The 25,348-nt window shown below is 47.0% G+C and overlaps 2 protein-coding genes across 5 annotated transcripts in view; one reads left to right on the top strand and one right to left on the bottom strand.

The window, feature by feature from the left end:
* PRDM11 (PR/SET domain 11) overlaps positions 1-9,741 on the bottom strand; it is a 44,918-nt gene extending 35,177 nt beyond the window's left edge. For all 3 annotated transcript variants that reach the window (XM_054276207.1, XM_054276210.1, XM_054276212.1), the window contains exon 1: positions 9,666-9,741. The gene's annotated coding sequence lies outside the window, so the exon portion shown is untranslated. The remainder of the gene's footprint in view (positions 1-9,665) is intronic.
* The window catches only part of SYT13 (synaptotagmin 13), a 176,017-nt gene that overhangs the window by 63,375 nt on the left and 87,294 nt on the right, over positions 1-25,348 (top strand). The window lies entirely within an intron of this gene.

Genomic DNA, 25,348 nt, shown 5'->3' with positions numbered 1-25,348 from the left:
CATATGTAAAACTACCTCCTTAGCCTGATTCATTACCACCCTGCTTGTGTCCGAAATCATGGCTGTCTTTTGCCGCTAGGACCTGGCACAGAAAGCTCCCCAGGGCTGCCTGCCCATTCTGATCCCCACGCTCTCACAGGGGACTGCTCAGGACACAGCCTCCCTTCACAGATCACGTTCAGGACATGCCTTTCCAGGTTCATAAATCTCCACTTGTCTGCGTGAAAATGACTTGGTTTCAATAATCTCATTTACCAAACAAAATGTGTTACACTGTCCTGCCCCTATCAACAGCTACAATTCACCAAACATGTTTCATCTACCCAGTTTGCCAGTGATGAGTCATGTCTTCTGCATCACTGAGTAAGTGTCAGGCAGAACTGGCTTCTCCCTTCCCCTTATCTGAAGAGAAGGGTCATCAACTTTACTTCTTTGAAAACACAGCCTCCTCATATCATATTGCAGAGACTCTTCTGTAAAATGATCAAGCTCTAGCTTAAAATAGCTGGATTATTTGCTCCCCTCATCTAAGGTGGCAATGCCAGAACCTCGATCTTTTGATGTTGAGAAGGTATTTTCTACATTCATCTTAAAGTCAATTCTCAAACAGTTGATTTATTAGTGTGCTAGTACTGTCCTTTAGCTTAGAGTATCCTTCATCCCCCTTACTGTTTATACTGCCACTTCAGCTTATTTATTGTATGATGGTTCTCTACCACCAGTCACTAACTTCACTTCCTAAGCCACATATATTTTATTGATATTCTCTGGCATTGGATATTAATTGGGTTCTCACAACTGAATTAGCTGCCTTTTATATGTAATTATATACATCACACATAGAGACATGTCTTTAAGCCAACAGTAAACTTCTCCAAGAACAGAATCAAACCGTTTTAAGAAGTACAAAACACTTTCCCTGACACCAATTTTCAGGCATGAATAACTTTATATTTTCCCAGGATTGGTGTCATGCTACCCAGCTTTTATTTTCCCAGGCCATCCACTTGGCAATTTTCAAAACTGTCCCAACACAATCACTCATTCAGTCTCCTGTATTCACTGCGATCCACCAAGACTGATTAGAAGTGAACATGAGCAAGCTAGAGACCTCCTCTCACTCATCTAGTGCTCACTATACTTCAAGGGAATGTGCTTTTATCCTTAGCACAGCTGCCAGCAAAACTGCTCACCAACAGGACCCCATGCTACGCAACTCCCATGTGGGTCCCTGGATTCCAACTTGTAGCCCTCAGCTTCTGAATAATGAACTTATCCTTCCCTTGCTGCTGGCCCAGCTGTCACTCAAGGGCACACAGTTCAACAAAGGGAAGCAGACATGTGAATTTACTGCCCAAACGACCTTTTACTCTCATTCATGGACAGACAAAAAAGTTGGAGAGAGGAAGTGTTTGGTAGGCACATAACAGGCTGAGCCACTGTCACACTCCTGCTCTTCTGCTGTGTTGGGAGAGGGAAAAGGCACTGGAGTGTCTTTAATGTTTTATAAAGCACATGTAGGAAATTCAAAATGCCCTGGTGAGGTCCTGCCAGCATCACTGTGCACCTGGGACCCTGCCACATAGCACTGAGCATCTGCCTGCCACCCCATCGCCAACAGGGAGGTCACATGCACCCAGAAGACCCCTACACCTGTGCAGGCTGCTCAGCCTAAAAATTGTTGTAGATGAGCAACAGTAGTGATTCATGTATTTCAACAATGATGGAGGTAAAAAGGGAAAGGGAAGGTGTGGGGGTGGGCAGGAAACAAACCCCAGACATTAGTTTCTAAATAGCAGATGTGGCTATTCCGGCTAGCAAACTTCCACTTTAATTTCTAACCCACAGAGATGGGAAATGATTCATGAAAAATCAACAGGATAAAATTAGCTGGAAGGCAGAGGGATAATTCATGCAACCCAACCGTCATGGGCTGAAGTGCCAGGACTACCTGGCATTTCAGCCTCTGTTGCCCTTCAGTCACTGGCACCTGGCCAGCAATCAGCTCTACATCTATTTCCTTAGTGTCAAAATTAGCCCCTCTGAAAGCACATCCATCTTCTAACAAGATGGCCTTTCACTCAACACTTTTCCAGAAGTTCCAGCTTTTCCTTTCTTTTAGAAAGAAAGATTGCCTGCAGTATGCTGTCTCTTTCTTCCACTGGTGAATGTTTAGTGGTGTCAGAAGACCAAATGGATGAACAGGCTTGTGCACACGTCTATGAGCCATGGCCAAGCTATCCACTAAAATCGAACTGCCCTAGCAACTCAGAAAATTCAGCGCATTTTGCCAGAGCTCCTTTTTCCTGCACAAAACCAACAACCCACTCAGCAGCAACAACCAAATGCTGGTCTGCCTTTACATACACCAGTGGTTTTTATAAGACTGCTGCTAAACTCTGTCAGGAATCACAAAACACGATTTCACTCTTGATACAGTCACATGACAGAAAGTTTCTTGAGCATACTATTACTTACAAATCACAACCCAAAGCTCTTTACCCCAAAGGCTGATGAGAAACTTCCACTCCTACAAGAGACATCTGGACTTCCAGAAGGCAGCTGGTTATTGGACAATGCCCCCTCTCATCACCCAACTCAAAAGCTTCAGGAATCAAAGGTGAAATTGCAAAGCTTCTGGAGCACCAATACCTCTAGGCAGGCAGTTTCAGGTGCAGGGGAATCCCCACTGCATCGGGACCTATGAGTACAGATGTAAAATAAAGCTAAAATCCGGCTTTGGCACCATTTATCTAGTTGGTGCCTGTTTCTGTGAAAGGATGTTACAGGATAGTTCCTCTCTGCTTGTTACAGTGGTTTCACTCTATTTAGACTTCAGGACACAACAGGCAGCTCCTTTATTTTTACTTGTTCAGCAAACAGGGAAAGAGTATGTAGGAGAAAATGAAAAGGTAGGAGCAGATCTTACTTTCACTTGTTCCCAAAATTCTGACCAACTAGCTTAGTCCTTTAAAAGCACTAACAAACACAGCAGGCAAAATGAGAACACATCAACTGTTTCACAAAATGCAGAGGAAGCAAAAGCAAGAGCAGTATTTATTTCTCCTCATTTGTACCCTCTTGCAGGCCATTAGGAAGATAAGATCTCACAGCACAACAGACATTATTCAGAGCTGGTAAATCTGTCTACAGGTTAGGGACTCATGTTACATGGCTTGGATGAGCAGTGGTTGAGCATGGGTCACACCGACCCCCTTTTCCTTGGGGCAGGCAGCAGTCCAGATACTCCCAGTGTCAGATCTGCCAAGAAACCAGATATCCGTGTGCTGAATTCACCACCACCACAATTTGATCTGCACATTCCCTTCCATACAGAGAGAGGGGTGTTCAGACCGTGTATATCCTAACACAGCTAACTAGAAAAACATTTCAGCAGGCGCCAAGCACTTCTGGTCTATACGTGCAGTCTTCTACATAAAGGTACTGGATTGCACAGAAATACCTGGTCCTTTACACTACAGACATTTTTAAAACACTGATTAGCAGAAGCACGGAAAGAGCCCAAGAATTCATTCAATTCCAGTCCAAAAAGCAGAGGGAGCATGTCAGAATGACTTCACATGTGCAAGTCACTAAGGGACTACAAACATTCACCAGCTATCCTAGAAGAATTCAAAAGCAACACCTCAACACCTGACTAGTAATGAGAGCTGGTTAATAAAAACACCCAGTCAATCACTAGTTAACTCCATCACAGCTAGAGAGGGCACATTAGCATCTGTCTCAGCACATCCAGGAGATGCAATAAGTGCATCTGCTGTTCTGGAGCTACCACCTTTACAAAGCAATGCAGCATTAGCTGCTGGGACTTTGTGCTGAGGGTCAGGCACCTCTACACCCACACAGCGGCCGGCCCCGCTGGTGACATGTGGTAGAATTTTCTAGGAAAAAAGCAACTTACAAACATACAATTCATAATAATGTTGTCTTTACAGTCACAAAGGGAAGAGAAAATTAGTAATTTAAAAGCTTCTAGTCTTCAAAAGCTGATTGAACTAATTTGGTCTTGGAAAAGATAATCGGCAAACCTAGGTGTGAAACATGACAACTATAGAATATATTTTATTGCTCATAAAAGCATGCTTCTGTGTCATCAGTATGGATTTTTTCCTCAGTCAGTTTCCAAGTGTTTTCAATAATTTCCCCTGAATTGATAAGAGGACTGTACTCTGCAAACTGTGGTGTATTTAGCATTCTCATTAGCATTTCCAAACAAGGAATCTCCAAGTCAAAGAAAGAGCAGACCACATGAAGTACTCCAGCAGCATCAGAAGAAAACAAATTTAAAAAACCCAAACAGCAAATCTCTTTGATATACATAGACATGAGGAAATCAAGGTTTATACAAATGAAAGCCGTAAAGAGGAACATACTGGGTCAAACTTAGGATGTCTTTCAAGGAAGATGCTGTGAAGACTTAGTTTCAAGTCTGCAGTTGAAGGTACACATTTAACTCCACCCAGAATATTATGATGCAGTTTATATGATACATTTTCAAAATAAAGCTTCATTGTACTAAAAGAGGAAAGCACTAGAAAATATTTCATATTGATTATCAGCCTGCAAATGACTGATGGTCCTGACCAATACCAGCTCCAATTAGCAGCCTTCAACACTCTGAAACACTCTGAAAGGGTGTTAGTGGAGGACCACTGGAGTTGTGTGTCCTAGACGCCCTGATCCATAGTCAGAAGCCTGGAACCAGTGCCTGTAGCTCACAGAGACGACCTGGCTGGGAGACCAGCACAGGATGCTCAGTGCTGCAGCTCCCACTGCGCAAGGCAGGAGCACTGCTGGCTCTCAGGGAAGCTAATTACAGCAACCCTAGAGCTGCTCTGTGAGTTAATCCCCCACATCACCTCCCATGAACTTTCACCACTCTGTCCTTATACATCTCGCCCACTACCCACAGCCAGGTTTCCACGGGCAGAAACCAGCCCCAGCTGACAGCGGCACAGGCAGCAAGGCAAGTGCTGGGAGTGGCAGTCCCAGCAGGGCTTGATGCCAAGGCTTTGGAACAGCAGCCGCTCCTCTGGGACAAGTCACTACAGGCGAAGGAAAACCAGCCTTGCTGAAAAGCCAAAGCCTGAGGAAGGGAGAAGAAAGGGGCTAGAGAAAGGAATCCATTTATCAGAGCATGCTCAAATTGGACAACGTGGCTTATGACAGACCCTTCTGATGGGCCCCTTACTGACGGCTGTCCATGAGCGAGGGACTGCTTTGAACCAGTTCTGCAGTACACATTACTGATTGACTGCTGGAGGCTGCCAGTTTCTGCAGCTTAAACCTTAAATTATATCTATAATGCTTTTACCTTCTGACTGCAGAGGAACTGTTCTGAGCCTGAGTACTGCCTCCCAGCCTTGCAGAGAGAAGTGCCCTTTCAGCAACAGCTCAGAAGGATACAATTATCCTGCCCCCACAAATGGAGCCATGACCAAGAAACACAACAGCAAAGCTTTAAGTGTCAGTATTTCGAATTGTTTGACTGTCTCTGCAAAAACATATGTTCTTGCAGTTATGGGAAGAGCTTGGGATGGAAGTTGGAAAAATGCCTGTGCTAGTACCACCACCTTCAATTCTAGCTGAACTTCAAAGCCTAGGTGCAGAGGACAGTGATCAGACATCTAAAAAACCAAATGGAAAATGTCTTTCTAGTTGCCAAGTCAAAATGTTCCCCTTCATCTCTGCTTTTTTACTCTCAATTCTCCCCGACTTTTCCATCAGTATTGTCCCTCATGTGGTGGGCATTAAAAAGAAAAACTTCTCCAGCATGGGATACTTGTCCTGTTCCCCTCACCAGGTTTCCTTTCCATCCACCTTGGTTACCTCTACTTTTCAAATATGCCACATGATTGCTCTATTTTCCACTGCTCTTTGGCCTCCTGTACCTGCAAGTCTTCCCCTTCCAAAGCACTTTTTCCTCATCTTCTTTCCTAAGATGCCATACAGGACTGCATGAACCTCTCACCCTGTCCTCTGCTTTTCTTAGGGTGGTTTGACTTGCTACTGGAATCCACTTGCACAGACAAGTTTAACTAGCAGGAATTCCTGAAAAGCCACATTTTCCTGTGTAGCTTTAGAAGGAACATTTCTCTAGAGACTTTATTTAAAAACACCTTTGGTAGCAGAGAAGAGGTCATAGGGAGAACAGAAAACCCTGTGAAATTAAAGCCTACTTTACTCCACTGCTGCAGAGGCATCGGTGCAAGAGGAGGCACTAGAATTGTCTGCAGCTGCACAAGAGCTCTGCTCCAAGAAACTTCACGCGCTACGAGCAAGCCTCAGGCAGGAGCACTGTACAGCCACACTTACAATGGGAAACACCACGAGCATGACAAGGGGTGAACGTGAAGCAGTAAAGCCAGCATCCCACAGCACGGCTGCCCACTTGCAGGCCCGCAGGAAATCTGCCACTTGCTCAATGCCAGAGGATACTGCACGTGCTGACTGGCTATGCCTGTGCCTCAAGCAGCTCCCAGCCCCGGGGTCTGAAGGCTCTGTGCTCAGGTGAGAGAACAGATCAGACAACTCAGCACTGATGCAATCCAGCAAACCCTGATGCGTATCCAGCTGACTCCAGATTTCTTAAAATGCCAGAAAGCTGCAATGGAAACTGAAGAATAAAAGTGATATTTGCTTGTTTTTGCTTTACTTAGGAAAATCACAGATCTCAGGTATACCTATTCCCAGTTCAGAGGAAGCATCAGAAGTTCCCACCTGCACTCACTCTACTGGAAACAACAGTCACTACTTCTCACTGGTCCAGTCTTCAGATCAAGTTTTAGCACCTTATCTCTTTGTTCTGAAAGTCCCCAAGTTAACCTATACCATTACTATTTCGTTATCAAACAAAAAAAAAAAGCAAACCATTCTTTCTTTGGGACTTTCTCCATGCAAATCTTCACACCCAACACCACTGGATTGGCAGTAATGATTTTAAATATGCTACCCTAAAATGTCACAAATATTAGGCAGCATTTTAAGAACTCTGGGAATGGTTTAGTAGCACCAAGGGACAGGCCCTGCTAACAGCAACTTTAAAAATAAAGAGTTAGGTAAAAGCATATACTTCTCTTGCATAAATGGACGTGGGAAAAAAACCAACCTTAAAACCCCACACTCCATTTGGGAATTAACCAGCATGAGAAACAAAAAAGAATATTTAAAAAAAACACTGAAAGATAAAGTGCAAATGGCACTATCCATAAAACGACTAAACACCTCTCTTGCCTGGGCTTGTTGTATTTCTCATTGATATAGACACTTTGATTCCTGACTCAGTGGCAACTTCACTCTCCACAATGCCTGTAATCTCCTGATCACAAAGCCAGCCAGCTGCAGAACAGGAGCCCTCCTGCTTCAGACTCCTCATGCAGTGTTCACAACCTTTACATCGCTCCTACCAATTTCAAGCAGTTCCATCACTTTCCAGCAAGGAATACGAGAAACAAGCTGCCCCCAGCCCATCTCAGTAAGATGGACCTTGCATCAGTTCATAAAATACCAGGTTTTAAAGAAGTCCTTGCTTTTGCCCTCATTATTTAAAATCAGGTATTATCCTCACAACAACCTTTACTTGTTAAAAAAATGGAAGTAATTGCTATCAGTGAGCCATAAGGCTCACAGTAAGAATCCCCCACAAACTGCACTAGAATGCACCATGCTTCATGCATGGTCCACAAAGATGCCAGAGGAACAACAGCCCAGTATCCCAAAACCCGAGAGTCTGCACCAAAGCCAGCACTGAGTCAGGAGCCTCAGGACCTCCTTCATGCTCCACAAACAGCTGGAAGGAGCAGCAGCCTTTGACATGACTCCTGGGCAGGAGAGAAAAACAACGTGTCCTGGTCCTGCTGCTCCATGCCACAGTGAGATCAGTCAATCCAGCATCTAGCCAAGAGTCAAACTTTGGCATCTCCCATGGCTACCTCAAATCCTCCTTCATGAGTGGTTCCAGCAGCCAACCCCTCCTTTGCCAACACAGTCCTTGGCCATATCAACATTTGAGCTCTCTGCAGGCTGCACGTATTTCAAGAGCTCCACGCCACTCAGCTCTGTGCTAAACTATTCCTTCCTTGGTCCAAAAGCACCCCTTGCAAGAAGCAAACACCCATCATCTCAATACTTTTGTTTCTGACTGCAGCTTGCACTTGAAAAGCAAAAGCAGTTTATACACAATTCATTAGAAAGTCAGGAGACTCATTTCCCTTTCCACTTTCACTGCTTATAATCTGGGTCATTAGACAAACGGAAATTTAGGGGGTGTGAAGCCTAACCCAGGCTGTGACCTTGTGCTCTGGCAGTCTCACAGGGAGTTAAACCCTGCTGGCAGGACTGGATCCAAGGGGCTGCTGGATATTTTGGGCTGGGGCTCCTCTGCTGCTCAACAAACCGCTGCACACACCTGCAGAGCTGGAAAACAATCCTATCTTACAGTTAGGCTGGTGTTTTTTTAAGCTGGTTCTGCCAGTTCTCCTCCCACTAATGAGAGGCATTAATCACAGGAAAAAGAGGAAGCAACAGTGAGCCAACAGTTTTGCCCACAGGCCAGCTTTTCTTTTTTTTTAAAGGATCTGAAAAAGGGACTCCGGAGGCATCTTCCATTTCCCTCTGAAATATAAGCGCTATACCATCATTTGCAAAGAAACTTGAGAAATTCTGTAACTTTAAAAAAAACTCCAAACCCACAGAGGGAAGAAGGCCCAAGAAGGTGCATCTGGAGTTTTTCAGCACGAGTTAAGAGAGCATCCCGGCTGAGAGGTGCAAGGGCAGCTCTGCCCGAGCTCTGCGCAAGAAGCGCGAGCAATGCCGCAAGGGCCGTGCCCGTGTCCCCGGGGATGTGCCCGTGTCCCATGGGTGGATGTGCCCGTGTCCTGCGGGTGGAGGTGCCCGTGTCCCTAGGGGTGTGCCCGTGTCCCGCGGGTGGAGGTGCCCGTGTTCCTGGGGGTTGGGGTGCCCGTGTCTCCGGGGGTGTGCTCGTGTCCCGCGGGTTGAGGTGCCCGTGTCCCGCAGGCGGGGTGCCCGTGTTCCCGGGGGTGTGCCCGTGTCCCCGGGGATGTGTCCGTGTCCCCGGGATGTGCCCGTGTTCCCGGGGGTTGGGGTGCCCGTGTCCCCGGGGATGTGCCCGTGTTCCCGCGGGTTGGGGTGCCCGTGTCCCCGGGATGTGCCCGTGTTCCCGCGGGTTGGGGTGCCCGTGTCCCCGGGGATGTGCCCGTGTTCCCGCGGGTTGGGGTGCCCGTGTCCCCGGGGATGTGCCCGTGTCCCGCGGCCGCCGCCGCCCGGGAGCGCTCCGCCCCCGCGTTCCAATGTGGCGCGCGCCCGCCCGCCCCCGCCGCCCATTGGCCGCCGGCCGCGTCAGTCGCGGCCCCGCTGGCGGCCGCGGGCGGGGCGGGGGGGCCGGGCGGGCGCAGCCGCGGCGCGGGCGGGAGCGGCGCGGCGGGAGCGGCGGGGACGGGCCGGGCCCCGCGCAGCCCGCCCCGAGGGGGGAAAAGTGGGGCGGGCGGGGAAGGGGGGGGCGATACCTGTGCCCGCGGGTCTTCGCCACCGCCCCACCCGCTGCGGGCACCCCTCGGCCGGACCTCCCCCCCCGGGCTCCGCAGCCATTTTCGTGGCCACCTTGGCTACCAGCGAGGCTGACTCACCTCGGCACTGCGGGCGCGGGGAGCCCGCCTCGGCGTCGGGGGGCCCGCTCCGCCCGGGAGGGGCGGGGGGAGCCCGGCTGGCTGCGCCCTCCCACCCCGCCGGCCCCGCTGGCTAGTCCCAGGCGAGGACGGGTCCCGGGGCCGGGCCGGGCTCGGCGGAGGCGGCAGCGGCGGCTCCCTCCCTCCCGGCCGTGACCACCATCTTATTAGCACAGGAAATGACATGGAGAACGGAAGAGAGGGGCGTTCGGGGGCCGAGCCCGGGGACCCCCCGAACCGGGGGGAGGCGCCGCCGGCCCGCCCGGCACGGCCCGGCCCGGCCCGCCGAGGCTCTCCCGGGGCCGCGGCATTCCCGCTTTCCTTCCAAATACCCGCGGTGGGAAAAGAGGAGGGGAAAAAATAATAAAAAACAAACCCCAAAAGCCGCATACAGCTAGGGTGGGGAAAGCACCAAAAAACAAACGCAGAAGAAGCCGAGCAAGCCCAAACCGCCCGCGGTTCCCACCTCCTGCTCCGGAGCCTGCGAGTTCCGCGCGGAGCCGCCGGCGATCAGCGCCCGCGGCCGGCCGGGGGCTCGGGGGGGCTCTGGAGGACAAAAATCGCCCGGACGGCCCGCGGGCACCGCGCGGGGGGAGCCGCCGGCCGAGGGGGCCCGTCCCGGCGGAGCCGCCGGGCTACCCCTGGGCGCTGCCGCGGCCACCACCTGCCGCCGCCCGGCAGCCGCCGCGGCGCCCCGCGGAGCGGGACCCGGCCGCCCGCCCGCGCCCTCGGGGCCGCCCGCCTCCGGGGCACGGCGGCCAGACGTGACCCCCGCCCGCGGCCGTGCCCCGGGGCTCCCCCGCCGGCCGCGGCCGGAGGCGGAGTTGCCCCGGGGCGGGCGCCCGTTCCCCCGGCAGCACCTCGCGCCCCTGCCCTCCCGGCGGGAGCCTCATGCTCTTCCGCGGGAAAAAGTGAATGAGAAGACGCGCTGTTTCCTCGGAGCTCGATCATATTTCAGATTACCCCCCTCCAAAAAGTAACCCACCCTACAGCAACAGTAACAACAAACCCTACCCTCGAGCTCTGCGCAGAAATTGCGGGTAACATGACGGATGACAAAAAGTAGGCACAATTTAATAAACAGAGGAAGCGTGTCTCACCAATAAAACAAAATCTAAATAAAAACCATCTGCAAGCATTAAATTTGAAACAATGCAAACTCTTCAGCTGCTTTGCCAAAAGAGGCACAACGGGGGGTAAAGAGAGGAATGGATAAATAGCCATAATTTTCCAGTTCCTTCAGTTGGCAATGGACTCGTATGCAAACAGGGTTGTGGTGACAATGTGCCCGATTGGATTCTTGGAACTACTTCCCATTTTCTGTAGCCCTGAGAAACACCGTTTTCTGCGGTCCTGAGAAATAAATTCTCTCTTGATACTCTCCACTCTGAAGTGCCTACTATACAAAGTTGCTGTAAAGAAGAGAAAAATTGAGTGAGGACAAAACTCAAAAACGTTTATAGCCCAAGCAAAATAGAGGCTTGCTTCTGCCATCCTGAAGCTGCTTCCACTGCTCTCACTGGGCGTTGTGGGGTGGCAGAGCTTCAGGGTTAGGTCTTGACGTACCACTTAATTTAAATTGGCAAAACAACAAGGAAGGTAATCAACTCAGCTTCAAAATAAGCTCTTTGCAAAAGCAGCCAGTGTGGCACAGATGATTATTCGGGAGTTCAAATGAGTATCAGTCCTCAGATCTCCAACTGTAGCTTGCTTTTTGTTCCCCATTTCTAACCTCTAGGGAGAGGATTCGTTCTCAGAGGAAAAGCGTGCGGTGTCATTTTACCCCTTCCAGTAATTGCAGATAGATGGACTTTGAGGCACTTGCACTTGCCTTGGAAAGACCATAAGCTGTCAGCACCTTCAGACTCCTCAGAAATATTAGAGATCCTAATAGAGCTGCCCTAGTTTGCAGTTTCTGTCTGTGTGCTGAAATGTGTGAGAACACTCAACTGGCATTAAGTGCAACAATGGGTTTGTAAATATGATTGATGAATGAACCAAGAGGAAAAATAATGACTAAAAAACCAATAAAAATGATGCAAGTAATACAAATACACGCTGAATGCCACGCTAATTTGGAGTAATAGTTTAGTTATAGCTATTGTAGTGAAAGGCTGAAGGGGAGGCTCAAAGGGAGGCATAAAGCTTTTATTTGTAAAGAAAATTAAATATGCAAGTGCAATATAAATAACAGCTATTATGTCTTCCTGTTAACACAGGCATGCTAATTTATTGAGAAGGAGTTGCCTTGTTTTAATGTGTGCAGTCGCCTTTATATGTTTAATAGTGTTGGGTTTGTGTGGCAAGGTGTGGGTAGTGGGGAGGCTACAGGGGTGTCTTCTGTGAGAGGCTGACAGAAATGTCCCCTATGTCTGACAGAGCCAACTCCAGCCAGATCCAAGCTGGACTCACTGCTGGCCAAGGCCAAGCCCATCAGAGACTGTGGAAGCACCACTGTGATAACACATTTAAAAGGGAAGGAGAAACAGCTCTCCAGACACCATAGTCAGTGGAAGAAGGAGGGGAGGAGGTGCTCCAGGTGCCAGAGCAGAGATTCCCTGGCAGCCTGTGGAGAACACCATGGTGAGGCAAAGGTGTGTCCCTTCAGCCCATGGTGGTCCATGGTGTAGCAGATGTCTACTTTTGCCCTCTGAAGGACCCCACACCAGCGTGGGTGGATGCTCAAATCAGGCTGTGACCCTTTGGGAAGCCCATGCTGGAAACAGGCTCCTGGCAAGACCTGTGGACCTGTGGAGAGAAGAATCCACACTGGAGCAGGTATGCTGGCAGGACTTGAGACCCTGCAGGAGACCTGCACTGGAGCCTGTGGGAGGGACCCCACACAGCAGCAGGAGAAGAAAGTGGGGAGTACTCCCCCTAAGAAGGAGGAGCAGAAGAGAGAAAATGTGTGATGAACTGACTGCAGCCTCCATTCCCTGACCCCCTGAACTGCTGGAGGGGAGAAGTTAGAGAACTCAGGAGTAAAATTCAGCCCAGAAGAAGGGAGGGGTGAGGCAAGGTGTTTTAATATTTAGTTTTAATTTCCCATTATCCTTCTCTGATTTGATTGGTAATAAGCTCATTTTATCAAGTTGGGTCAGTTTTTCCCAGGATGGTAATTGGTGAATCATCCATCCTTGTCTTATTTCAACCCATGAGCTTTTAGTTGTTTTATTTTCTTCCCATTTTGTGGTTGAGGAGGGGAGTGATGGGACCGCTCTGGTGGACACCTGGTGTCCAGCCAAGGTCAGCCCATCCCATCAGGAGATAAAATCCCCATAAAGAAGATTTTGTATCTTTTCTATATAACAACAAATTATGGAAGGAAGAGAGTGCAATTTATGCTCTCTGCAAAAATATTACCTTTGGGGCTTGAAAAGGCTTCCCTTCTTCAACAAGCTGCCTCCTCACTTATTAAGAAGACGTAGGATTAATTTTTTTTTCTAATAAGTACATTCAGCCCCCACTCCACCACCCACAGCAATTCTCCTCTGTCTGACAGGCTCTCAGAATAAAACTTTACAAATGGCAACATCAGTTCAGAATGACTGTCTGATTAGGTGTTGACAGAATGACTGTCTAATTAGGTGTTGACTTTTCAGTGTTATACTGTCAAATCCATTCCTCCATGAAATGCTGGATATTCTCCTGCAGAGACAAAAAGTTTCTTCTGCTGACACTGAACTTTTAGCCAGTGGTATAAAAAATAATGCTTGCAAAAGTGGGTAAAACTGAATCAAGCTTCAGTTAAATGGTCTTCAAAGCTCCAGGTGCTGGAAGTTGGCAGGTACATCTGTCAACTGCAAAATCTGATCCCTGCACCAGAGAGTCTGGATGTATTTTGTGGAATGAGCTTACCTAAAAACACCCAGTGTCTTAGGCACAACACTGCAAAGAGGGTGGAAGTCAGGACCTGTGCTGGAGGTGGAGTGGTGGGGGATGCCTGGCTGTCTTCAACAGGGTGCCTAAGGAAAGGTAGGAAGGTGTTCGGGTTCTTCTGCAAGCTGTAGCACACAGCAGCCTTGACGTTACTGAGTGTTCTCTCATTTAACATTGTCAACATCATATGTAACCACATCAATACCAAGAGGCAACTGCTTCCCAAGCTCTGAGAAACTAGTTGCTTGGGGCCAAACTTCATCTTCCTCCAGGAAAGGTCACTCAGTTGCCAGCAGAAAGGAAAATCCTACTGCTATTGCCCAGGCCACATTTCTCCAGCACACAGAAAGTATTCAAATTTACAGGACCGCAGTGCTGATGCTCTCAGTCAGCGTATCGCTAGCTGATACACATCTTTTAGCATTAAAAATTCTGTTAATAAGCCACACCAAAATCAGGGACATTTCCACATTCCTAGGTTATTGGATAGTGAAGCAGAACACAAACTTTTCCCTTTGAAAATCTGAGAATGGCCCACAAAAGAAAAGGAAATTACATGACTGAGAAGGAAGCTCGGCCATAAGCCCATAGTTACAAATGACTGTAGCAGGGTGGGACAGGCCCTGAATGAGGGGCGGGGGAAGAGCTCTTTGAAGAGCATATAACTGTGCAGAGCTGCAGCTTGTGTTTTTATTTCTGCTGTACAATAGAAGTGGTGATGACCTTCACCCAGTAGTGCTGGGTGTTTTTCCTCATCATGCTATATGGGTCTTCCACTGTTATTGGCAGAAGAATATGAATCCTTTAGCAATGCAGTGCTCTCCTTGAAGTTATGGGTTTCACTGGGTTAAGCCTAATGAACAATTCTCCAAGGAGGCTGATGAATAGTGCTGAGTTCAACTGGTAAGCAAGAAACTTCTGGGTGCAACCTTCTACCCTTTACTCTCTTCTCCAGGCTTGGCAGTTGTGCCACTGCCTGCAGGGCTGAGCCTGCCCATCTGTGTCCACAGCAGCGCTGGTGCTAACAAGAGAGCAGGCAAAAACACTGTCAGGGACAGTGGGAAGGGAGGGATGATCCTGTCAGGGGTTTAGAATAGTGTATGGAGCCCTTCCTGAGAATGCTGTAGAGCTGTACAGGCAATTAAGGGTATTGTCTGATGGTAGAGATGCCACGATGCTGCAGGTCGCTAGAGCCGCTCCAGCAGTCACAGACCCTTGGGCTCCACCCTTAGCTGCATACCTAACCCTGCAATTGCCAATATCAGCAAAAGGAGGTGGTGGTGGGACCATGCTGTCAGGGGAGAGGAGGAGAGCCAGGCCTTTCCCTTGGCAGCAATGAGCCAGGGAATCAGCCGTGGCAATCTCCACCTCCAAGGCAGTGGTGTCTTTAGGATTTCCTGTTCTGTGGTGAGTGGGTGCTGCCATGGCCACCCAGTGCTAGCTGTGCTGACGAGGCTGTTCATAGGCCATGAGCTGAAGAAGAAAGCTGAACTGAGTTAAAAATAATCCACCAAAAAAAAGAAGAAAGATGCTTAGTTATTGTAGTATTAGTCCATGCATGTGGATAGCCTTCTACCCAGTTTGGTGCCCATGCCTCGGACTGCAGGGATGGCAGCAGGAATGAGCAGTCAAACTGCAGTCAGAAACACAGAAATTAAATCACTTGCCCAAGACCAATCCTGAAATATTTTGGACTATAGGAGGCACATACAAAGCCTTTTTCAAACACTAGGGTCTGAGAATTTGCACTGGTATGTTTTTAATGAATAACCAGAACTGCTTTTCCATATGAAATGGTCTCTCTGTAGTTGGCCCAAAGACTGGAAAGCGAGGAATGTCTCTGCTCACAAGCACTTCAAAACTCGGTGGTTTGTTTCTAGGCACCCGTCACATGTTTTGGCAGTCCATAGGAATGTGCACTTCTATATATCACAAGCAGCTACCCTGTCTTGAGCCAAATAACTTTTACTTAACTCTAAAGTTGTCCTTAAGAAAGACACTGAGTTCTGATCTTCAGAAATCGAGAGATAAAGAATTCATCTTTCCCTTTGTCCTCTCCACATTATAAACATGGGCTTGAATTCTCTGTAGCATCCACCTTCTAGCCACTGGTTCTTTTTATGCTTTTCTTTTTGTTTAGATATATTCTTGATATTTTCTTCCTGGGAAGATATTATCTATGCTGTTATCTAGTCAATTCAAAATATTTCCTTCTGAGTTAGTTAATGAAATTTCTCTTTAAGTCTCTGAATAAAAGATATTTTTTCCAGTTTCTATATTATTTTCCTGCTTTTCCTGTGAACTTCACTCCGTTTTTCAATGCAATTGTCTGAACTGCTCCTGGCAATATAGGATTCACTTAACCAAAAAATACACATATGTATTTATACACAACTGTCTTTACAGCTGTGCTTTCAGGACCACCACGGTATGTCATTGTGTCAGGACACTACAGGTTCCCCACGAAACTGTCCTTTTACCCTTTCCAGAGCTGCTGTTACCCAGAGGGTGTTCCATCCCTCCTTGGGAATGGCCTGTGCCCGCAGTGCCATGCATGGCACTGCCTGCAAAATCCCTTTCTGAGAATGGGCCCATGTTTCTGACATCAAGCACTCTCAGATCAGATAGAATAACACCTTCTCTTCCCTCATTTTCTAGTCTTGATGTCACCTGTGAATTTTTTCATCAGTAGTTTTATATTTAACCTTCTGGTTTAATACTGCATCGGTGAGATGTAAATACTTAGAAAGCCCATTTATTGCCAGTTGTTTATCTGTTGCAGCCCCTGGAGGCTGAGTTCCTGAGCAGGGGACATTATTTGAGAGAGGTTGTTGTCACTTCAGCCCAAGCCTTGCAGCTGACTCTGACTCTACATTGTCTCTCCACCCACTCTTCTTCAAGACCCGCTCCCTGCTGCTCTTGGCAAGGCCGAGGTCGGATCTCATGGTGCTCGCTGCATTACGAGAGGGTGGCCCTTGTCAGGCAGCTCTTCCAGTTCAGCTTTAGGACATCCATATGGAATGCCTCCTGCGCACATCATTTGTTACTATTTCATTTCATTGGAAGGGCAAGAGTGTTGCTCTTCCAGAAACACTAACACAGTATGCTACAGACAGTCTGTGCAACAGTTCCCCACTAGCTGATGTTATCCTTAGCAGGCTATTTTGTAAAATAAGTCAACACAAATGCTCAGCCAGAGCAGAGAAGCTCCAAAGCACGTAGTTCCAGCAGATTTTCGCAGGCAGAGCCTCCACCATTCACTGCTGCACTGGCATATTATGTTACGGGCTCTGCATCATGAGGACATGATCTATAAATCTCAGGATTCTCTCTTCCAAATTAGAGACATGTAGATCAAATTTAACTCTGAATCAAAATTTTACTTAAAGTAACTGATTAATCTACATCAAATAAATGCTTCCATGTGGTTTTGAAGTCTTGAAGGGCAAAAAAAGAGATTTTTATACCAAGTAACTTGTTGCTTGTTCTGTTGCAGTCCAAATCATTTCATGTTGTTCTAACGCATCAGAGTCTAAAAATTATCATGAATGGGAGCTAATAATAAACAAAAAGTAAAACAACTATCCAGACTTTCTGGTCTGTTAGGAGAAGAAAACTGGATATAATTGTATATCTTTGATTTTTTTTCCTTAATCTTAGCTGTTGATAACAGCATAATTGAAGATAATCAAATTGCTTTATAAAAAGACCATTCACTTAAAGGGCAACATACTGCACTTAACCATAGCATTGAAGAATGTAAAGGGGAAAGAGCCTTAAATTTTACATCAAAAACAGATTCTGAAGGAAAACTGTGGTAGGAAACTACAGTGTTGCCTACTCTCATGACATTTGGTACTTTCTTTAAAGCTTCTGATTACATGGGTTTCTCAACTTTCATTTTAAAAATAGTGCTTTCTTGTCCTCTGGCTAAGAGGCTGCAGAAAGCCTGGGCTTCTGGACAAAATATTTGAAGATACCTAAGACAGAAGTAAATAAAAGGCAGCCATATTTTTATTATTGCTTTGAATGTCATGATTGTAAAGCTAATTCTGGCTGTTTAGTGGCTAGCTATCTTTTTTTTGTGCTGTTGTTGTTGTTCCTGAACTCTGCAGTCTGCTAGGTCTCCTGCCCAATCACGGTGTTTTTAAGTCAAGAACCACTTTCTGGTTTGTTTTTTTAATGTTCTGCATTTGATTAGCACTTGGGTAATCTTACAGTCTCTATATCTTCCATTAATACCAAGGACTAATACAAGTGACAACAATGACTATGATGCAGGGTAGTTTCAAAGCAGACAAATTACTTTATGAAAAGCATGAACACCAAAAGTGTTCAAGGTGAAGAAAAGCATCAAAAAAGCCCCACTGTGCTGAAAACAATGTTTTTGTGGGTATAACTTGCATTGGTAAGAGATTTTAAAACTACTTTTTTTTTTGTTTGTTAATGAGAAAAGATTATTTTCTCATTTTCTTTGCCTTTTCCTTTTTATGATGAAAGCTTTATCTTTTAGGCAGAGGTAAAATATCATGGGTTTGCCCAGTGGAAGCTTTAGTTTCCCCCAAAGGTTGTATGTGATTTTGCTTTAGTAACATCGTTAATGACTTAAGCTAATCTAAGAAAAGGCTGTTTGGTTAATACAAAGTGTCAAAATTGTTTTAGAGAATAATTTCAATAAAATACATACAAGCTGAAAAGGAAACCGTAAAAGCTCTGGATTTTTCTTTTCCACTGTCTGAAGAATAAAACAGATCCAACACTTACAAAAGTTTTACCAGAATGGATTTTCCCATCTTGATCAGTTGTAAGAACTTTTGGGGCAAAGGAATACCTTAAAACATGGAATAGATTCCATGGATTTTCCTACTAAGAATGTTTTATTTTAAACTTTCACTAACAGTTTCCTCCAGACTTGTCTGAATATCATTTGTGTCATGATCTCTTCCAGTAGGAGGAAAAAGTAAATTGGAGGATGTTTTTTCTCCTCAATTTCCTTTGTGAATGAGTTGGTGTATTGTGTGTATTCCCTTTGCTTGGGTGGCTTTTATGGGCAACTTCACGTGTTGGTGTGGGGCTTTAGAGGCGAACTGAAAGAATGCCCAAGCCGCCCCGCAAACCCGGCAGGTTTGAAGTCTCTGTTGGCATCAGGTCAGGTTTTCCCGCTGTCCGGTGGTTAGGAATGGGAGCACTCTCCTCGGGCCGTGCGGCGGCGGAGGAGCCGCTTTGGCACGGCTCCGCCCGGCCCGCTCTCCCGGCGGGGCAGCTCCAGCTCCGGCTCCGGCTCCAGCTCCGGCTCCGGCTCCAGCTCCGGCTCCGGCTCCAACTCCAGCTCCGGCTCCGGCTCCAGCTCCGGCTCCGGCTCCAGCTCCAGCTCCGGCTTCGGCTCCAGCTCCGGCTCCGGCTCCAGCTCCAGCTCCGGCTCCAGCGCCAGCTCCGGCTCCGGCTCCGGCTCCGGCTCCGGCTCCGGCTCCGGCTCCGGCTCCGGCTCCGGCTCCGCCGCAGCCCGCCCCGGCTGCCCAGGCCCTTGCCCGTGGCGCCTGTTCCCCAGCCCGCCCTGCCTTTCCCGGTGGGATGGATGTCCTGCCGCCCCCCGCCCTCTGCCGGGCGGCCCCGCGCTGTGCGGGACACCGCCACCCGGCCGCCCTCGGGCTCGGGGTACGAACAGCGGCCGGGAAAGACGCTCCCCGCCCCATCGCCACCTCCGGATGTCTGGGGGCAAGGACATGGACTGCTCAGAAGGACCCGCAGTGGCAGAGGGAGGGGGCATGACTTTAAACTGAAAAGAGAGCAGCTTTAGATTAGTTCTTAGGAAGAAATTTTTCATTGTGAGGTAGATGAGACACTGGAACAGGTTGCTCAGACCAGCTGCGGATGCCCCATCCCTGGGAGTGTTCAAGGGCAGGTGAGATGTAACTCTACATCAACTCAACCTGATCTAGGGGAAAGTGGTCAAGGGCAGGTTAGATGTAACGCTACTCAACCTGGTCTAGGGGAAAGTGTCCCACCCACGGCCATGGGATTGGAACTAAATGATCTTTAAGGTCTCTTCCAACCCAAGCCATTCTATGATTCCGTGTTTCTATGAAAATCAGCAATTCATTTGCACACGACCGAGATTAAAACCAATTTTGTTTTGGGCTGCTACAGAAATTTAAATGCCAATTCCCTCTAGGCCACTCAGTTGCCATCACTACCAACAAACAAAGCATAAAGGAGGTAATGAAGTGTTAGAAGATGAGTCCACTCACTTTATGCTCCATTAGAAACACATTAAATGTTTGCCAAATAACTAAAAAACCCCAATATTTTTTTAGAAAACGATTTTCTTCAGGTTTTCTGAAACCGATCTTCAGCTTTCATGGAAATTATGCAGGCAGAACAGGAGCTTAAGAGAGGGAATGTTACAAGTCTTTCCATGAAGCACCTTCTTCATCTGTAAGTAAAGCAAGCAAATTGTAGTATTCTGCCCAAAAAGAACAGCATTGTTTCTTTTACCTTTGATGAATCAGTAAGTGCAAATTGATTTCTGAATAAAGCTGTGCCTCTAAATGTGGAATTTTCCATATTTTTCATACCGAAGATAATTTTTAAGGAAGATAGCTCCCTGAGGATCAAAACCAAGCCAGAGCAACATGGAATTGTTGGGAAGGTATTTTGGGACTGGCACAGCCTGTATCAGAGAGAGAACAATGTGGAGTGAAGGGGAGGGGAAAGCAAAGCCCAGACAGGAAGCTGTGGGGTGTGGAAATACCAATACCACATCTCACAGTAATGTTGAATGCTGTGAAACCCCTGTGCACCCAGCACTGCCAATCTCTCAAACAACCTCAAAGTCTTCTGGGTGGCCGTCTCAGAGCTTTAACTGCCTCGATGGGCATACAGCTCTTGTTAATACAGCATTAACCTTTTCTACGTAATTGAAGCAATCCAAAATCACTTCTCTTTTTAAGTCCAGAGGATCATAGAATCATACATGATCATCTGGCAAAAGCATGACCTAGACAAGACAGTCCAGAATCCTGCTCTACCAAAATTTTAAGTTGTTCAATATTGGGGAATGCAACACTTCCCTGGGGAGATTATTCCAATGGCTGACTGTTTTCATTGTTAAAAATTTGTCCTCTTGTGTCCAGTCAGGACTTTCTCAGGAGTTACTTGTGCACATTACTCCTCATCTTTGCAATGTGACTCCTCATAAAAAGGCAGTCTCCATCCTTTTTGTACCCACCCTTTAAATATTGGAATGTGGTGATAAACTCTCCCCTAAGCCTTATATTCTCAGGGCTGACCAAACCCAATTCTCTCAGCCTTTCCTCTCATGGCAGGCTTCCCAGTCCTTTGATCATCCTCATGGCCCTTTTCTGGACCTTCTCCAGCATCTCCACATCTTTTTTTATTGTAGCGGGGACCAAAACTGAAGCCATTTTTCCAGGTGTGGCCTCGCAAGGACTGAGTAGAGTGGGATGATTTCTTTATCCCTGCTTGCAATGCCCTTGTTGATGCAGCCCAGCATCCCATTGGATCCTGGGTTACATCATCACACTGTTCACCCATACTGAGCTTGTCCACCAGGACCCAGGTCCCTTCCCACAGACCTCAGGGGGACATCAGCCCATGCTGCCCTTCAGAATGATCTCTTCCCAGGTGCAAGACCTTACACTTGTCTTTGTTCCATTTGATTTGTTCTCTGCTCTTCGTCTGCTTTTAATTGGATGTGTGCAAGAACTGCCCAGAAGGTTTGGGGCTCTCCACCATGCAGTCACAGCACTACAGATGCTGCCAAGTGGAGGCTCCTGAGCTGCTCTGAAGCTGGTTAACTTGAGCAATGGAAACAGCCCGTGGCAATGCTGATCCCAGAGTGGAACACTACATGGTGGTCCACCACTATCAGGACTAACACTAGCTAACTATTTTAGTTATTTCCAGTACCTTTGTACTACAACACAGTCACTTCTATGCCATCTTCCTCTATGCCATATGAAAATTTGTTATGTTTTCTCACATACCACAGCCTCTGAAGTGGTCATTCTGGTTTTAGAAACATGCACTGTACTACATTAGACAAATAGTGCCAGTATATGCCAGGCCTGTGCTATTTTGCAGTTTGAGTTGCATGGTTTATTTGTTAACTTTTTACTATTGGAAATGAGTTTTAGGAAACTTCTTTATCCATGGAAATACAGATTCATGATGTACTTGGCTTTAATTCTCCACTTTACCAGTTTCAATCTTTGTTGTCCCGAGCTCTGTTATGACACTGTTTCTCCAGCAAGGGGCATGGAAGATCTTTAGCTGAAGCCTGAAGCTACTTCAATGGGGCTTGCTAGGTTCTTGGCAAAACTATTTCTTCAAGTCCAGAGATGGCATGTTTCTGTGTATCCCTGAGCCACCTAGAAAGACTGAATTAAATGAATGCTCAAAGTCTGCTGGCAGGCTGCTCTCTGATGCTATCCCCATGATTCTTGGGTCAAAGAACATCAGATTTGGAGGATGTGTGAAAATAAAATATTCCTCTTTCATGTTTGTTGATGCATTTAGAGGCTTCCTCAGTACTTGTGGGGATACAACACATTCCATTTTGTGAGTGTGTATCTGAAAGCACAATTTCACAGACAGTGGAACTGAAAGATGGCATCTTTCCTCTCACATTTGAGCAGCAAACTTGTAGCCTCAAAGCAGCCTCAGTCTTTCTCAGGGTGATGTCAGTGAATACAGCAAAAGCCCTGAATGTTTCTGCTCTGATCAACATGTCATGGGAGGTTTGTTTCAGATTTTCCTTTCTTTGTGTCCTTCCAGTGCTCCAGTGACACACATGTGCTGGAAAAAATCATCACCAAATCCAAGGATGCAGGCATGCTTACTGGAGGCACCCTCAACAACAGATTTTATGGTGTATAGTTCAAACCTGGATGCTGGTGCAGTGGTGATGGGTGACAAGGGAACTGTGAAAGGGTGAGGCATGTTTCTGCTGAGCAGCTAGAAGCACCAGGATGTGTGGTAGGGAAGGTACAGCCTCAAGCCATATAGTGAGTTGCTGGTGCAGTGTTGCTGAGTGAGGGCTGACCCAGAACCTGATGAGTAAGGCAGAACCAGGCTGTTAAACTTCTGCATTTCTACTCCCAGCTATGGTATCCAAAACATGTGTGTAAACATGTGTATAAACATGTAAACAAATTCTGATCCACGCTACCCTGTAAGTCTGTGCAGTGGAAAGCAGAAGGATTGAGCCAATGGCAGAGCTGACATGTCTGTGGTTGTGACTGTGTTATCACTTCACACCAGCCCTTTTCCAGTATGGGGAGAAATTTTCTGTTATGATGCCTTTTCATCAAAACTATTCAAACTTGGATGGAGAAGCTGAACCTGCCCTTTGCAAGATGTAAATCTGTGGAGGGATAGAATGTAAGAAAATAGTGCAGAAGGTAGTCTCACACCTGGGGAACTGCAGCTGTGCTAATCACCAAAGATTAGGAACAGGCCTGCCCTTAATAGGCCACAGCTGTGTCCAATAAGAAGAGGAGTGCTACAAAAGAGTGGGTTAGCTGGGTGAGGGGAGAGTTGGAGTTTGTTGGTTGTGCTGTGAAGAGAGTTGGAGTTTGTTGGCTATGCAGAAGAAGGAGTCAGTGCTGTGAGGAGTTGCCATGAGAAATCACTGAGAAGGTATGGAACTTTTGCAATGACAGCATAAATCCTCTCTGAATTCATACTGCTCTTCCCCACATGGTGAGATAGCTTTGACCAACTGTTTGCTTTTCTGTTGCCCCAAAAAGGGGGAGGTGTGCCCAACTGCTGAGAGAGGAGGGACTGTGCAAACAGTACTGCTGGCAACAGTAAGAAGTGCTGGGACTGACTGAGCTTTGGGATCACACCGATTGCCACAGCTAAGTGGGACACATTTCTCATGCTGCTGGTGCCTCTGAAATGGAGAGATTTGTGTTGTTTACTGAGATTCATATGTTGGGCAATGGCACCATCTTTAGTTCAGCAACATCTTGCATTTAATCTTTCTGTCAAAAGCTGACAAAGCTTTTTCCTTAGGCTCATGTTTATCTCTCCACCTGGAGAAGCTGATGTAACAGGCGGATAAGTCATTCCTCTTAGGATGGAGCAGGGAAACTGCATTCAAGAGAAAAAACTATATTTGGAGCTTGACAAGAGCAAGTATCAAAAGAAACAGTAAGTGTACACATACATGAAAGAGAGCAATGCATCTTCTTTTTGCAGTCACACACATACATGATTTGCTTGCACCATTCCCACTGCTTAGGAGTTTTAAGGTTTTCTCTTTTCTGTCCAAGTGTTTTAACATACCTCTATATGTAGCCATTCCTGTTATCCTGGAAAAATGAGGAGAGGGCTATCTTCTTTTTCATGTCTGAGTCTACAACTCTGCCTTTTCTGCGGCATATGCTACCTCAGAAACTTTGAGCAAGAAGAGGAGGTGGTCGGTGCAGATTCAACTCAAGCAGTGGAGTAGAGGTAGGCAAGGGTTAATCTCACCTGTCTGAAGCTGCAGGCTAGGCAGTGAAACTGAAGGTGATGGGTTTAGCTGTATTTATCTTTGGTTTGATCACTTGACTCAGGTCCAGACATTCCACTTTATGAGGGAATCTGCTAAGTCAGATACCTGTGGTAAAGGTAACTGGAAGAAAAAGATCATAGGGAAGCACGAGGACCCCTAAGTGGCTTGAGAGACTGCCAGCCTCAATAACCAGAGCAAGTCTTAATACTGAAGGAAGATGAGACACCAAATTTCTGGCAGATCCCAGAGGTGCTTGTGCACAAACTGCTCTCCCAGCAGGGACTGTGCACGTTGACATGGGCCACTTAGGCTTTACTTGGTAATAGAAACCCCAAATCCCAAGCTGCCACCATGCCCATATCCTTGCACGGGCACAGACTGCTTCTTCTGCTGGCTCATATCATAAAATGCTTAAAAAAATCTGCCTTCTTCAAATTCACTTCAGCAACATCTCGAAACAGTGAGAGCCTTTTGAAGAGCGGCTCAGCCACAAAAAAAATCCATCTTTTCAGCAGCCCACATTTTCCAGTAATTGCAGGCCTGGCTGTTATCTTGCACAAACACATGCAGGATGACCCAGCAAGGGCACCCTCTTGGCAGGATCATTCCTGTATATCAAAGTCTGTGCCTTTCCACTGGTCATAGCAGTGCTCTGGCAGCCCATCACTGTGTCTGTTCATGCTCTCACCATGATGTCCACAAATACTGTTTTCCAGGGCACAATCTTTACTCTGCCAATTTAACCAGAATTTATGTGTGTAAATCATGATTTACCAGCCTTTCAGGCAGTGAGAGCTGAGAACTTCGCAGATGCTAAATTCCTTTCTGGATTGCTGCTGGGGTATGGGAGAGCAGCAGGTCAGGGACACACCTCCCTTGAAACACCTTGAGAAAGTGGACATCATATTGGTCATTCCTGGTTGGTGAAAAGGCTTTGGAGTCTATCATGTAGTTGGGTTACAATGCAAGAAATGATGGGGTATAATTTAGCCAGTTTAGTGACAGGCACTGTCCCAGGAAAAAAGCACATTTGTGATTCTCCTTTATCCAAATGTCTCCAGACACAAAGTACCCTGCTCTGTGCAATAACAACCCAGCCTCATGTGCCTCTGCCTTGTACCCCTCTCCCCAACAGTGGGCTAGGGGCCATGGGGCTGAGCTGGAGACAGCTTTCCTCTGCCTCTCTCTCCTCCATCTCCCTCTCTTCTTTGTGTCCCTTTTGTAATTTAAAAGTGCTAATGGA

The sequence above is a fragment of the Melozone crissalis genome, unplaced genomic scaffold, assembly GCF_028551555.1.
Source record: "Melozone crissalis strain CALT ecotype California unplaced genomic scaffold, PUWL_Pcris_2 ptg000018l_1, whole genome shotgun sequence".
Lineage (NCBI taxonomy): Eukaryota > Metazoa > Chordata > Aves > Passeriformes > Passerellidae > Melozone > Melozone crissalis.
Note: the sequence above shows the minus strand (reverse complement) of the source record. Positions and strands in the feature narration are given on the sequence as shown.